The sequence below is a fragment of the Pristiophorus japonicus genome, chromosome 1 (genome assembly GCF_044704955.1).
Source record: "Pristiophorus japonicus isolate sPriJap1 chromosome 1, sPriJap1.hap1, whole genome shotgun sequence".
In the NCBI taxonomy this organism is placed as follows: domain Eukaryota; kingdom Metazoa; phylum Chordata; class Chondrichthyes; family Pristiophoridae; genus Pristiophorus; species Pristiophorus japonicus.
The window spans coordinates 10,049,105-10,065,757 of record NC_091977.1 but is presented as its reverse complement, the minus strand read 5'-3'; the positions used below and the strand labels follow the sequence as shown (position 1 = coordinate 10,065,757).

The following is a 16,653-nucleotide window of genomic DNA, read 5'->3' as shown; positions in this document are numbered from 1 at the left end:
TTTTTTAAATTCGTAGCCAATCGTTCCAATTCTCTAAGGACCACTCCGCGCCAATGCTCCCAGCCAAAAGGCCTAGAGCCACCGCACCGTTCCTGGAAGCATCTGTGAGTCGCAGCCGCAGGTGTGGCGGGGAATCCCCTCCGCCGGCGGGAGCCAACTGAGCAAGCACGCGCCGGCGGGGGAAGCCCTGCGCGGTGACGTCATCGCGCTGCCTTACGTGGACCCTGCAGACTCTTCCGGGTTTTACAGTCAGAAGGGTTGTGAGCTTCCCTTCCACCAGGGCCCGGATAGCTCAGTCGGTAGAGCATCAGACTTTTAATCTGAGGGTCCAGGGTTCAAGTCCCTGTTCGGGCGTTACCATTTTTCCACCTCAGAAATATTGCATTGTAATTCCACATTACTTATTACTATTATTAATTTGCTCTATTGAAACTCAACCACGTTAAAAATGTTTCTGTGTTGTTAATGATATTTTCAAATTTAAGATCATTGAGAACCACAGAATAGTTACAGCATGGAAGGAGGCCATTCGGCCCGTCGAGCTCGTGCCGGCTCTCTGCAAGAGCACCTCAGCTAGTCCCACTCCCCCACCCTTTCCCTGGAGCCCAGCAAATTTTCTTCCTTCAGGAACTTATCCAACTCCTTTTTGAAAGCAGCGATTGAGTCTGCCTCCACCACCCCATCAGGCACTGCAATCCAGATCCTAACCACTCGCTGTGTAAAAAAGCCTTTTCTCCTGTCGCCTTTGGTACTTTTGTCAATCACCTTAAATCTGTGTCCTCCCTTCCACCAATGGGAACATTTTCTCTCTATCTACTCTGTCCAGACCTCTCACAATTCTGAACACTTCTATCAAATCTCCTCTCATTGTTCTCTGCTCCAAGGAGAACAACCCCAGCTTCTCCAGTCTATCCACGTAACATAGAAACAATAGAAACATAGAAAATAGGAGCAGTAAAAGGCCATTCGGCCCATCGAGTCTGCTCCGCCATTCAATATGATCATGGCTGATCCTCTATCTCAACACCATATTCCGCCTTTTTTCCCATACCCCTTGATGCCTTTTGTTTCTAGAAATTTATCTATCTCCCTCTTAAATATATTCAGTGACTTGGCCTCCACAGCCTTCTGTGGTAGAGAATTCCACAGGTTCACCACCCTCTGAGTGAAAACATTTCTCCTCATCTCGGTCCTAAATTTCCTACCCTGTATCCTGAGACTGTGACCCCTTGTTCTAGACTTCCCAGCCAGAGGAAACATCCTCCCCACATCCAGTCTATCCAACCCAGTAAGAATTTTATACGTTTCAATGAGATCCCCTTTCATTCTTCTAAACGGTAGTGAATACAGGCCTAGTCGACCCAATCTCTCCTCATACGACAATCCTGCCATCCCAGGAATCAGTCTGGTGAACCTTTGCTGCACTCCCTCTATGGCAAGTATATCCTTTCTTGGGTAAGGAGACCACAACTGTACACAATACTCCAGGTGTGGTCTCATCAAGGCCCTGTATAACTGTAGTAAGACATCTTTGCTCCTGTACTCAAATCCTCTTGCCTTACCATTTGCCTTCCTAACTGTTGCTGCACCTGCATGTTTGCTTTCAATGACTGGTGTACAGGTCCCTCTGTATATCGACACTTTCCAAGCCATCACCATTTAAATAATACTTTGTCCTTATGTTTTTCCTAACAAAGTGGATAACCTCACATTTATCCACGTTATACTGCATCTGCCATGTGTTTGCCCACTCACTCAACCTATCTAAATAGCCATGCAGCATTTTTGCATTTTCCTCACAACTCATAATCCCACCTAGTTTTGTGTCATCAGCAAACTTGGAAATATTACATTTGGTTCCCTTATCCAAATCATTTATATATATATATATTATGAATAGCTGGGGCCCAAGCACTGATCCCTGTGGTACCCCACTAGTCACTGCCCGCCACCCCGAAAAAGACCCGTTTATTCCTACTCTCTGTTTCCTGTCAGTTAACCAATTTTCAATCCATGCCAATAAATTACCCCCAATCCTATGTGCTTTAATTCTAAACACTAACCTCTTATGTGGGACTTTAGCAAAGGTCTTCTGAAAATCTAAATACACTGGTTCTCCCTTATCTATTCTATCAGTTACAGTCTCAAAAAACTGCAGTAGGTTTGTCAAACATGATTTTCCTTTCATAAATCCATGTTGACTTTGTTTAATCCCATTGATATTATCTAAGTGTGCCGTTATCACATCCTTTATAATAGACTCCAGCATTTTCCCTACTACTGATGTCAGGCTAACCGGTCTGTAGTTCCCCGTTTTCTCTCTCCCTCTTTTAAATAGTGGGGTTACATTTGCCACCCTCCAATCTGCAGGAACTGTTCCATAATCTATAGAATTTTGGAAGATGACAATCAATGCATCTACTATTTCCTTAGCTATCTCTTTTAGTACTCTGGGATGCAGATCATCAGGCCCTGGGGATTTATCTGCCTTCAGTCCCATTAGTTTCTCCAGCACTATTTTCTTACCAATAATCATTTCCTCTTGCTCACTAGACCCTTGGTTCCCTAGCATTTCTGGGACGTTATTTGTGTCCTCTTCCGTGAAGACAGAACCAAAGTATTTATTTAATTATTCTGCTATTTCCTTGTTCCCCATTACAAATTCTCCTGTTTCTGTCTGTAAAGGACCTACATTTGTCTTCACTAATCTTTTTCTTTTTACGTACTTGTAGAAACTTTTGCAGTTGGTTTTTATGTTCCTTGCAAGTTTACTCTCATACTCTATTTTTTCCCCTCTTAATCAATCTCTTGGTCCTTTTTTGCTGAATTCTAAACTGCTCCCAATCCTCAGCCTTGCTACTTTTTCTGGAAACTTTGTATAACTCCTCTTTGGATCTAATACTATCCTTAATTTCTTTTGTTAGCCATGGTTGGGCCACTTTTCCTTTTGTGTTTTTACGCCAGAAAGGAATGTATAACTGTTGCAATTCATGCGATCGTTTCTTACTATATATTTCCTCTTTTGCTTCGCTCAACAGCCTGGGATGCATTTCATCCGGGCCTGGCGACTTATCCACTTTCAAAGCTGCTAAACCCCTTAAATCCTCTTCTTCAAGATAGTGCCGTGGGATCTTTTCCGTCCACTTGAGAGAGTAGATTGTGTTGTATATGCAGACTATGGGTGTATTCTCTGTGTAGTCACTGTGTGGTTGCATAAGATGGAGACTTGTTTACCTGATGTACTGTCAATAAGGTTTACACTGTGTATATACATGCTGGCACCACTAGAGGGTGCAACTGGTGGAGACCAGGAGTTTCCTGCCCTAGTGGCAGGGCCCAGTATAAAAGGCTGCACACCATGCTTGTGCCTCACTCTGGAGTTTGGGATAAAGGACCAAGGTCACTGCAGTTTGAGTACAACACATTGCCTCGTGGAGTCATTCATAAGTACAGTACAGACATAATAGACGGGGCCTCAGTTTAACGTCTCATCTGAAAGATGGCACCCCCGACAGTGCAGCACTCCCTCAGCACTGGACAGGCAGCCTAGATCTTTGCACTAAAATCTCTGGAGTGTTGTGAGTGGAGTGAGTCAAGTCTATGATTCTCAGTGAATTGATCTATATGAATTGTTCGTATCTAAGATTTGTTTTAGGGCTGCTTTAGTGGGGTGATCTAATCGAGGTTTAATCTCAAAGGGATTCAATAGGGTTGCTATGAATGAGGGGACTGTGATAACTGAGAAAATGCTGATTAAAGTTTGAATACAGAGGAAATCAGCAAAAAAAGACATAAGGCCAGGTAGGAAAGACAATTCGGTTCATTTAGATTGATCGCTAGTTTATACAAAGATATAATTATGAGGGGCCTGGAGAGAGTGGATAGGACGGACCTATTTCTCTTGGCAGAGGGGTCAACAACCAGGGGGCAAAGATTTAAAGTAATTGGGGGCAGGTTTAGAGGAGATATGAGGGGAAATATTTTCATCCGGAGGGTGGTAGGGGTCTGGAACTCACTGCCTGAAAGGGTGGTAGAGGCAGAAACCCTCACCACATTTAAAAAGTACTTGCATGTGTACATGAAGTGCCGTAACCTACAGGGCTACGGACCTAGAGTTGGAAAGTGCGATTAGGCTGGGTAGCTCTTTGTCAGCCGGCACGGACACGATGGGCCGAATGGCCTCCTTCATGAAACATACAACATTCTTTATCTTGGATTGTAATTTATTTTTTAATCCAGTCAGTATTCCACTACTGACCCTGCGAGAACAGAAGAAATTGGGAGAATCAAGGGGACCGTCACAAGAACAAATGTACTGCCTTTATTCTCACAGCAGCCTAACTTGGTGCTTATGGTGCTAGACTAACAGCCGAGAAGTTCAGAGTTCCAATCCCACCGACAAGAACTGATAAAATGTAATCATTCCTGTCATTTGTGGGCTGGCATCAGGGAAAAATGATAAGAACATGAGAATTGGAAGCAGGAGTAGGCCATTCGCTAAGTTCATGGCTGATCTTCGGCCTCAACACTTTCCTGCACTTTCCCCATATCCCTTGATTCACTTAAAATCCAAAGATTTATCGCTCTCGGTTTTGAATTTACTCATAAGACTGAGCCTCCACAGCCCTCTGGGATAGAGAATTCCACAGATTCACCACCCTCTGTGAAGAAGTTTCTCCTCATCTCAGTCCTAAATGGCCGAGCCCTTATTCTGAGACTGTGACCCCTGGTTCTAGACTATCCAGCCAGGGGTCCCAAACTTGTCAAGCTCTGTAAGAATGTTGTATGTTTCAATGAGATCACCTCTCACTCTTCTAAATTCTAGGGATTACAGGCCTAGTCTCCTCTATCTCTCCTCATAGGACAATGTCCTCAACCCAAGATGGATGATCGTGGAAATGCCCCGTGGGTTCACTAATGTCCTTCAGAGAAGGAACCCATTACCCCCTACATGCTTTGTCCTATATGTGGCTGCAATCCCACACTGCGTACTTGATTCTTAATGCCCCCAGGGCAACTAGTGATGGGTAACAAATACTGTCACGCTCGTGTCACATACATCTTAAGAATATCAAAGATTAAGGGGTGATCTAATTGAGATGTTTAAGGTGATTAAATTAGTTGTTAGGGTGGATAGAGAGTAACGATTTCCTCTAGTAGGGGGGCAGGGGCGAAGTCCTGAACAAGAAGGGCATAACCTTCAAATTGGAACGGGGCCATTGAAGGGTGAAGTTTCACTGTATCGACCCTTCTTCACACGAAGAGTAGTGGAAATCTGGAACTCTCTCCCCCAAATAGCTGTTGAAGCTGGGGGTCAATTGAAAATTTAAAAACTGAGATTGAGGGGATAGATGATAAAAGCAGGGAAGTCCTGCTACAACTGTACAGGTAAGGCCACACCTAGAGTACTGCGTACAGTTTTGGTCTCCATATTTAAGGAAGGATATACTTGCATTGGACCGGTTCAAACAGCGAGGGAAATTTGCTCAGCACTTGAGCACACGAAGTGTCATCCACCGATGACAAGGCTTTAATATCGTTCCTGTTCCACTTTTATTTTTTCGAGCCAACTCCTGCCGAACAGCGTTGGACCATTGCCTGGAACGATCCACAGCGATAGATCATGAACCGCCCCATCGTACGACACCTTGACTGCTGTACTGCCAATCACTGGTATGAGCTCTTTGGTGTAGGTACGCAACTTTGCATTTACTGGACTCAGCTTGGGTTTCACGGCCTTGGTGTCCCACAGCTTTTCGAAAGTCCTCTGGCTCATAATTGACTGACTCGCACCCGTGTCAAATTCCATGGATACCGACACGCCGTTCAATTTTACTTCAATCATTATCGGTTGGCTCTATGTCAGGAACGAATGTACACTATACACTTCCTCCTGGGGTATGTCGGGTTGCATTGCCGGATCCGCTCCGGATCAGCCATCATCATCCACGTGGTGTGCCGCAGCACGCTTGCTGAGCTGCGGATACATCCGCTGAAGGTGCCCCATTTTCGCACAGCCTCTACAAATATACTGCCTGAAACGGCACTGATGAGGCCAATGATTGCCCCCACAATGCCAACAGGGTGAAATCGGATTCGTGCCCAATGGCGGACTTCGAGCAGCTACAGGTTTCACAAACACAGTCGGGTAAGCCCTGCCAGGTGCAGCTCTGCCAACCGACGACACAATCTGGTGCACAGTACTTGCCGTGGAGTTCTGACTCTGCGAGGTTATCTGCTTTGTACTATCGACCGTGGTCAGGCAAGCCTGGGCGATCGTGATGGCCCTGCTCAGATCCAGCATCTCGCAGCCAGCAGCTTCTGCAGGATCACCTCGTGGTTTATGCCTATTACAAAGACATCGCGCAGCATGTCTTTCAACGCAGTTCGAAACTTACATGGCCCAGCGAGATTTCTCAGGTCGGCATCAAATTCCGGCCACGTCCTGGCCCTCAGAACGAGCATGCTGGTAAAAGCAATATCTCGAGATAATGATGCCTTCCTAAGATTTGAAATGGTCCCGAATCAGAGCACATAATTCCTCATAGGTCTTTTCCATTGGATGTGCAGGTGAGAGCAGATTCTTTCTGAGACCATAGATTTTTGGACCACAAACGGTGAGAAAAACCGCCCTGCACCTAACTGCATCAGTGTCTTCATCCATCTTCCTGGCCACGAAGTACTGCTCGAGGCGATCTGTAAAATCCTCCCAGACTTCTCCCTCCACGAATCGCTCCAGGATTCCAACAGTGCTAACTTTTTTTGTGTGCGTGAAAGCTCATATTGTGCCTCATTGCCAAATGTTATGAATGCAATAACTCAATGGGCTTAGTACCGTGAACTCAATCAGGTGCGACCTGACTCTACTTTATTAGCTCTCAAAATGAGGATTAAACATGGAGGCTTTCTTTATATACAAGGGCTGCAAGTGTGTGTCTGTGGCTCAGTGACCTCCGATGGTCACTCCCCCTGGTGGCTGGTAAACATAGAAACATAGAAAATAGGTGCAGGAGTAGGCCATTTGGGCCTGCACCGCCAACATGCTCAACATGCAACTTCAGTACCCCATTCCTGCTTTCTTGCCATACCCCTTCATCCCCCTAGTAGTAAGGACTATATCAAACTCCTAGTTGAATATATTTAATGAATTCGGCTCAACAACTTTCTGTGGTAGAGAATTCCACAGGTTCACCACTCTCTGGGTGAAGAAGTTTCTCCTCATCTCCGTCCTAAATTGCTTACCCCTTATCCTTAGACTGTGACCCCTGGTTCTGGACTTCCCCAGCATTGGGAACAATGTTCCTGCATCTAACCTGTCTAAACCCATCAGAATTTTAAACGTTTCTATGAGATCCCCTCTCATTCTTCTGAACTCCAGTGAATACAAGCACAGTTGATCCAGTCTTTCTTGATATGTCAGTCCCGCCATCCCGGGAATCAGTCTGGTGAACCTTCGCTGCACTCCCTCAATAGCAAGAATGTCCTTCCTCAAGTTACGAGACCAAAACTGTACACAATACTCCAGGTGTGGCCTCACCAAGGCCCTGTACAACTGTAGTAACACCTTCCTGCCCCTGTACTCAAATCCCCTCGCTATGAAGGCCAACATGCCATTTGCCTTCTTAACCACCTGCTGTACCTGCATGCCAACCTTCAATGAATGATGTATCATGACACCCAGGTCTCGTTGCACCTCCTCTTTTCCGAATCTGTCACCATTCAGATAATAGTCTGTCTCTCTGTTTTTACAACCAAAGTGGACAACCTCACATTTATCCACATTATACTTCATTTGCCATGCATTTGCCCACTCACCTAACCTATCCAAGTCACTCTGCAGTCTCATAGCATCCTCCTCGCAGCTCACACTGCCACCCAATTTAGTGTCATCCGCAAATTTGGAGATACTACATTTAATCCCCTCATCTAAATCATTAATGTACAGTGTAAACAGCTGGGGCCCCAACATAGAACATAAGAACATAAGAAGATAAGAATTAAGAACACGAGTAGGCCATCTAGCCCCTCGAGCCTGCTCCGCCATTCAACAAGATGATGGCTGATCTGGCCGTGGACTCAGCTCCAATTACCCGCCCGCTCCCCGTAACCCTTAATTCCCTTATTAGTTAAAAATCTATCTATCTGTGACTTGAATACATTCAATGAGCTAGCCTCAACTGCTTCCTTGGGCAGTGAATTCCACAGATTCACAACCCTCTGGGAGAAGAAATTCCTTCTCAACTCGGTTTTAAATTGGCTCCCTCGTATTTTGAGGCTGTGCCCCCTAGTTCTAGTCTCTCCGACCAGTGGAAACAACCTCTCTGCCTCTATCTTGTCTATCCCTTTCATTATTTTAAATGTTTCTATAAGATCACCCCTCATCCTTCTGAACTCCAACGAGTAAAGACCCAGTCTACTCAATCTATCATCATAAGGTAACCCCCTCATCTCCGGAATCAGCCTAGTGAATCGTCTCTGTACCCCCTCCAAAGCCAGTATATCCTTCCTTAAGTAAGCCGACCAAAACTGCACGCAGTACTCCAGGTGCGGCCTCACCAATACCCTATGCAGTTGCAGAAGGACCTACCTGCTTTTGTACTCCATCCCTCTTGCAATGAAGGCCAACATTCCATTCGCCTTCCTGATTACCTGCTGCACCTGCAAACTAACTTTTTGGGATTCATGCACAAGGACCCCCAGGTCCCTCTGCACTGCAGCATGTTGTAATTTCTCCCCATTCAAATAGTATTCCCTTTTTTTGTTTTTTTTCCCCCAAGGTGGATGACATCACACTTTCCGACATTGTATTCCATCTGCCAAAACCTTAGCCCATTCGCTTAACATGTCTAAATCTCTTTGCAGCCTCTCTGTGTCCTCTACACAACCCGCTTTCCCACTAATCTTTGTGTCATCTGCAAATTTTGTTACACTACACTCTGTCCCCTCGTCCAGGTCATCTATGTATATTGTAAACAGTTGTGGTCCCAGCACCGATCCCTGTGGCACACCACTAACCACCGATTTCCAACCCGAAAAGGACCCATTTATCCCGACTCTCTGCTTTCTGTTCGCCAGCCAATTCTCTATCCATGCTAATACATTTCCTCTGACTCCGCGTACCTTTATCTTCTGCAGTAACCTTTTGTGTGGCACCTTATCGAATGCCTTTTGGAAATCTAAATACACCACATCCATCGGTACACCTCTATCCATCATGCTCGTTATATCCTCAAAGAATTCCAGTAAATTAGTTAAACATGATTTCCCCTTTATGAATCCATGCTGCGTCTGCTTGATTGCACTATTCCTATCTAGATGTCCCGCTATTTCTTCCTTAATGATAGTTTCAAGCATTTTCCCCACTACAGATGTTAAACTAACCGGCCTATAGTTACCTGCCTTTTGTCTGCCCCCTTTTTTAAACAGAGGCGTTACATTAGCTGCTTTCCAATCCGCTGGTACCTCCCCACAGTCCAGAGAATTTTGGTAGATTATAACGAATGCATCTGCTATAACTTCTGCCATCTCTTTTAATACCCTGGGATGGATTTCATTAGGACCAGGGGACTTGTCTACCTTGAGTCCCATTAGCCTGTCCAGCACTACCCAACGAGTGATAGTGATTGTCTCCAGGTCCTCCCTTCCCACATTCCTGTGACCAGCAATTTCTGGCATGGTTTCTGTGTCTTCCACTATGAAGACCGAACCAAAATAATTGTTTAAGATCTCAGCCATTTCCACATTTCCCATTATTAAATCCCCCTTCTCATCTTCTAAGGGACCAACATTTACTTTAGTCACTCTTTTCCGTTTTATATATCTGTAAAAGCTTTTACTATCCGTTTTTATGTTTTGCGCAAGTTTACCTTCGTAATCTATCTTTCCTTTCTTTATTGCTTTCTTCGTCATTCTTTGCTGACCTTGCAATGTCCCACCAGTCACTGCCTGCCATTCTGAAAAATACCCATTTACTCCTACTCTTTGCTTCCTGTCTGCCAACCAGTTCTCAATCCATGTCAGCACACTACCCCCAATCCCATGTGCTTTAACTTTGCACATTAATCTCTTGTGTGGGACCTTGTCGAAAGCCTTCTGAAAGTCCAAATACACCACATCAACTGGTTCTCCCTTGTCCACTCTACTGGAGACATCCTCACAAAATTCCAGAAGATTTGTCAAGCATGATTTCCCTTTCACAAATCCATGCTGACTTGGACCTATCAAGTCACCTCTTTTCAAATGCGCTGCTATGACATCATTAATAATTGATTCCATCATTGTACTCACTATCGATGTCAGGCTTACCGGTCTATAATCCCTGTTTTCTCTCTCCCTCCTTTTTTAAAAAGTGGGGTTACATTGGCTACCCTCCACTCCATCGGAACTGATCCAGAGTCTATGGAATGTTGGAAAATGACTATCAATGCATCCGCTATTTCCAAGGCCACCTCCTTAAGTACTCTGGGATGCAGTCCATCAGGCTCTGGGGACTTGTCGGCCTTCAATCCCATCAATTTCCCCAACACAATTTCCCAACTAATAAGGATTTCCCTCAGTTCCTTCTTCTTACTAGACCCTCTGACCCCTTTTATATCCGGAAGGTTGTTTGTGTCCTCCTTAGTGAATACCGAACCAAAGTACTTGTTCAATTGGTCCGCCATTTCTTTGTTCCCAGTTATGACGTCCCCTGATTCTGACTGCAGGGGACCTACATTTGTCTTTACTAACCTTTTTCTCTTTACATATCTATAGAAGCTTTTGCAGTCCATTTTAATGTTCCCTGCAAGCTTCCTCTCGTACTCTATTTTCCCTGCCCTAATCAAACGCTTTGTCCTCCTCTGCTGAGTACTAAATTTCTCCCAGTCCCCTGGTTCGCTGATATTTCTGGCCAATTTGTATGCCACTTCCTTGGCTTTAATATTATCCCTGATTTCCCTTGATAGCCACGGTTGAGCCACCTTCCCTTTTTTATTTTTACACCAGACAGGGATGTACAATTGTTGTAGTTCATCCATGCGGTCTCTAAATGTCTGCCATTGCCCATCCACTGTCAACCCCTTAAGTATCATTCGCCAATCTATCCTAGCCAATTCATGCCTCATACCTTCAAAGTTACCCTTCTTTAAGTTCTGGACCATGGTCTCTGAATTAACTGTTTCCTTCTCCATCCTAATGTAGAATTCCACCATATTATGGTCACTCTTAGCCAAGGGGCCTCGCACAACGAGATTGTTAATTAATCCTCTCTCATTACACAACACCCAGTCTAAGATGGCCTTCCCCCTAGTTCCTCGACATATTGGTCCAGAAAACCATCCCTTATGCACTCCAGGAAATCCTCCTCCACCGTATTGTTTCCAGTTTGTTTAGCCCAATCTATATGCATATTAAAGTCACCCATGATAACTGCTCCACCTTTATTGCATGCACCCCTAACTTCCGGTTTGATGCTCTCCCCAACATCACTACTACTGTTTGGAGGTCTGTACACAACTCCCACTAGCATTTTCTGCCCTTTGGTATTCTGTAGTTCCACCCATACCGATTCCACATCATCCAAGCTAATGTCCTTCCTTACAATTGCATTAATTTCCTCTAGCTTGCAAGGGACATTAAACTGGACTGCAAAAGCTTCTATCGATATGTAAAGAGAAAAAGGTTAGTAAAGACAAACGTAGGTCCCCTGCAGTCAGAATCAGGGGACGTCATAACTGGGAACAAAGAAATGGCGGACCAATTGAGGAACGCAGGCATACATACATTACAAATTTTGGCTAACATGGAAGCCAAAAAAGGAGGTTGGGTGGTCAGCAGTTTAGTGGGAATAGGGTCGAGGGAGCAGGAAGTGGGAATAGGGTCGAGGGAGCAGGAAGTGGGTCTCATGGGCAGGTGAGCGTGGAGAGGTCATGAGGGGAAATCGGAGAGAAACTGGAGAAAGATGTGAGGTCAGGGTTATGGCCTTGGGGGACCTTAGAGGAAGTTTCGTCCGGTAGACTAGGGGAAGGAAGGGAGGTGGCAGAGGCAGCTGATCGGTTGGTTTCAATCTTAAAGACAAAGAAGTCCATGAGCTCCTCACATTTATTGTTGGAGGTGAGGGTGGAGGAGACAGGAGAGAAGGATTTAAAAAGGCGGTTCGCAGTCGAGAATAGAAGCCGGGGTTTAACTTTGCATTCTAGAATAATTCTGGAATAGTGAACAATTTTTGCAGACGAGAGCAGGACCCGATAATGCTTTACGTAGTCCACCCAGATCTGGCAGTGAATGGATAAACCAGTTGTCTGTAAAGCCGTTCAAGTCTGCATTCCTTGGCCTCAGGAAGCGAAGATGAGGGCCGTACCAGGGCAAACGGCCAGGGTGAGGGAGAGCAATTGTTTTAATAGGGACTTGGACACCAAAGTAGTGGTGAGGGTGTAGTTGAGCAGATCGCTAGCTGCAGAGATGTGGTGGTGAATGGAAGGCCAAAGGCTGGACAGTTGGGAGTTGATCAGTGCAGTTGCAAGAGAGTCAGGAGAGAGTTTTTTCCAGGGGCGGACACAGAAGGAAGTAGGATTGGGGGGGGCGTGGGGGGAAGGGGAAATGTGAGTGGAGAGCAATACGAGGAAGTGATCCCAGATGGCCTTATGAATATGGGTTGGGGAGTTTACCTGGAGGGAGCGATTAAGGGAGGACAGGAGGCTAGTGAACTCAGAGGAGAGAGAGCACGATGAATTGAGATGAAGGTTGAAATCACCGAGGATGAGAAGTCACTCAGCATAGAGGATGAGGGAGGAAAGCCGTGAAGATATCTCAGTAATAAAATGTTTATGGTACTTGGGTGGGTGGTAGAGAATGAGAATTTTAAATGAGAGGTGAGAGGGGTGGAATAAGGCGAGGTGCTCAAAAAGTGCTGAAGGAGTAGGGGGGACAGACATAGGTGTGATTTGGTAATGAGAGCCATACCGCCACAACAGCGGTCTGGGCGGGGCTAGTGGTGGAAGGTATAGCCGGGAGGGGAGGCTTGGTTTCATCATCATCATTATCATCATTGGCGGGCCCTCAAACGAGGATGACTTGCTTCCACACAGGAGATTAATGTGCAAAGTTAAAGCACATGGGATTGGGGGTAGTGTGCTGACGTGGATTGAGAACTGGTTGTCAGACAGGAAGCAAAGAGTAGGAGTAAACGGGTACTTTTCAGAATGGCAGGCAGTGACTAGTGGGGTGCCGCAAGGTTCTGTGCTGGGGCCCTAGCTGTTCACATTGTACATTAATGATTTAGACGAGGGGATTAAATGCAGTATCTCCAAATTTGCGGATGACACTAAGTTGGGTGGCAGTGTGAGCTGCGAGGAGGATGCTATTAGGCTGCAGAGTGACTTGGATAGGTTAGGTGAGTGGGCAAATGCATGGCAGATGAAGTATAATGTGGATAAATGTGAGGTTATCCACTTTGGTGGTAAAAACAGAGAGACAGACTATTATCTGAATGGTGACAGATTAGGAAAAGGGAAGGTGCAACGAGACCTGGGTGTCATGGTACATCAGTCATTGAAGGTTAGCATGCAGGTACAGCAGGCGGTTAAGAAAGCAAATGGCATGTTGGCCTTCATAGCGAGGGGATTTGAATACAGGGGCAGGGAGGTGTTACTACAGTTGTACAGGGCCTTGGTGAGGCCACACCTGGAGTATTGTGTACAGTTTTGGTCTCCTAACTTGAGGAAGGACATTCTTGCTATTGAGGGAGTGCAGCGAAGATTCACCAGACTGATTCCCGGGATGGCGGGACTGACCTATCAAGAAAGACTGGATCAACTGGGCTTGTATTCACTGGAGTTCAGAAGAATGAGAGGGGACCTCATAGAAACGTTTAAAATTCTGACGGGTTTAGACAGGTTAGATGCAGGAAGAATGTTCCCAATGTTGGGGAAGTCCAGAACCAGGGGTCACAGTCTGAGGATAAGGGGTAAGCCATTTAGGACCGAGATGAGGAGAAACTTCTTCACCCAGAGAGTGGTGAACCTGTGGAATTCTCTACCACAGAAAGTAGTTGAGGCCAATTCACTAAATATATTCAAAAGGGAGTTAGATGAAGTCCTTACTACTCGGGGGATCAAGGGTTATGGCGAGAAAGCAGGAAGGGGGTACTGAAGTTTCATGTTCAGCCATGAACTCATTGAATGGCGGTGCAGGCTAGAAGGGCTGAATGGCCTGCTCCTGCACCTATTTTCTATGTTTCTAAAAGAGATGAGTTCACAGGTGTTTCAATGAAGGACCGATATTCCAGTCCTGAACTACAGTTAAAGGGTGGAAGGTGCCTGTGCGTGGATTTTTTTAACGTGTGGTGACCCTTACACATCAGCCACGACACGGGCTTGACGGAGCTAGGCAAGGGTTAACCAGGACGACTGGAGACCTGCTCTGCTGCACAGACCTAGTGCGCTCACACATATCGCAGTGTGGGCTGGCCCGTGCTGCCCCTGGGCCCATGGCTTTTCTGGCCCCCTTACACTCATTTGCCGCACCTTCGCCACGATCTCTCGCCACTCCTCCGCCACAAAACATTCGCCGAACCTCCGCCACGATCACTCGCCGAATCTCAGCCTTCATTTAAGGGTCAGGTGTCATCACCCCTCAAACAAGTTTCCGTCGGGGCCATGATGTCGATGCCATCATCCACGGTAAGCTCGCGGATGGGAAGGGCCTTGTTCGTAAGTGAACTGACATTCTGGAGGGAGATGCAGAGAGGGCCGGTGAAGGCTGCCCCACTGCCTCCGTCCACAGAGTCAGTGCGGGGATGTCTGAGCTGATGGGCAAGATATGCCCCCAGCGGGCGTGCTGGGGGGGGGGGGGGGGGCGGGGGGGGGTCAGCGAGAGAGTAGGATGGGACAGTTGGGGTTGCAGTTTGTGAGGAGACAGCGACGAGTGCCTCGATGGGCCTTTCGAAGGATGCCAACAGAGGCACAGAGGGAAGCTGTAGGCTTATTGAGGAGGGAAGCAAGTCTGGGACAGTGGCGGGAAAGGAGGAAGCTCGGAGAGCAAAGATGAATTGGGGTGGGGATATGGGAAGGCAGTGTCTGAGAGAGGAGAGATTAAAGGAGGCACGACGCCAGGAGAAAGAGGTCAGGGAGGGATAGAGAGAAAAGGAAAAGGGGAGAAAAAGGGGGAAATAGGTGTGAATGGCTCGGATCTGGAGCAGCAGCCAAATGGACACAGGGAAACGTACAGGGTGCATGGGCCTGGTTATCAGGTCATTAATGGGATACATATTTCCTGGTCGTAGCAGGGGATAGGTTGGAGACAGTAGTAGGGAAACCAGAGACAAAGTCAGAGGTCCCGTGTAGGGATAAAGTTGACCGAGGTCGGATGGAGACGGCACGGAGCATCGACGAGTCGCTGTCCAAATTCAGAGACAGGTGCAGCAGGCAACTGAAGCCCAGAAGCTATTTGTTGGGCCGAGAGTTGGAGGATGGAGCTTGTTGCCGTGGTAATGAGAATCAGTAGCGGTGCAGAAAGACGACGGTAAAATTGACATAAGTTGGAGGTCGCCGTCGGAGAAAATGTGAAACCCCCTGGGTGTCAAGAAACGTACAGGGTAAGATAAAGAAAAAAAGGGAAGCTCATGACAGATTCCGAGAACTCAACACTCTCAGAAACTCTAGAGGGGTATAAGAAGTGCAGGGGTGCAATTGAAAAAGATATCAGGAAAGCAAAGCGAGAGCATGGAAGAATGTTGGCAAGTAAAATCAGGGAAAATCCAAAGATGTTTTATAAATACATTAAGAGCAAGAGGATAATATAAGAACATAAGAGCATAAGAATTAGGAACAGGAGTAGGCCATCTAGCCCCTCGAGCCTGCTCCGCCATTCAACAAGATCATGGCTGATCTGGCCGTGGACTTAGCTCCACTTACCCGCCTGCTCCCCGTAACCCTTAATTCCCTTATTGGTTAAAAATCTATCTATCTGTGGACTTGAATACATTCAATGAGCTAGCCTCAACTGCTTCCTTGGGCAGAGAATTCCACAGATTCACAACCCTCTGGGAGAAGAAATTCCTTCTCAACTCGATTTTAAATTGGCTCCCCCGTATTTTGAGGCTGTGCCCCCTAGTTCTAGTCTCCCCGACCAGTGGAAACAACCTCTCTGCCTCTATCTTGTCTATCCCTTTCATTATTTTAAATGTTTCTATAAGATCACCCCTCATCCTTCTGAACTCCAACGAGTAAAGACCCAGTCTACTCAATCTATCATCATAAGGTAACCCCCTCATCTCCGGAATCAGCCTGGTGAATCGTCTCTGTACCCCCTCCAAAGCTAGTATATCATTCCTTAAGTAAGGTGACCAAAACTGCACGCAATACTCCAGGTGCGGCCTCACCAATACCCTGTACAGTTGCAGAAGGACCTCCCTGCTTTTGTACTCCATCCCTCTCGCAATGAAGGCCAACATTCCACTCACCTTCTTGATTACCTGCTGCACCTGCAAACTAACTTTTTGGGATTCATGCACAAGGACCCCCAGGTCCCTCTGCACCGCAGCATGTTGCAATTTCTCCCCATTCAAATAATATTCCCTTTTACTGTTTTTTTTTCCCAAGGTGGATGACCTCACACTTTCCGACATTGTATTCCATCTGCCAAACCTTAGCCCATTCGCTTAACCTATCTAAATCT

At 46.3% G+C, this 16,653-nt stretch overlaps 1 non-coding gene across 1 annotated transcript; it reads left to right on the top strand.

Moving 5' to 3' along the window:
* Nucleotides 1–281: 281 nt before the first annotated feature.
* On the top strand, nucleotides 282–354 carry trnak-uuu (transfer RNA lysine (anticodon UUU)). Its single transcript has one exon. It is a non-coding gene; the product is annotated as a tRNA-Lys (tRNA).
* Nucleotides 355–16,653: the final 16,299 nt, after the last annotated feature.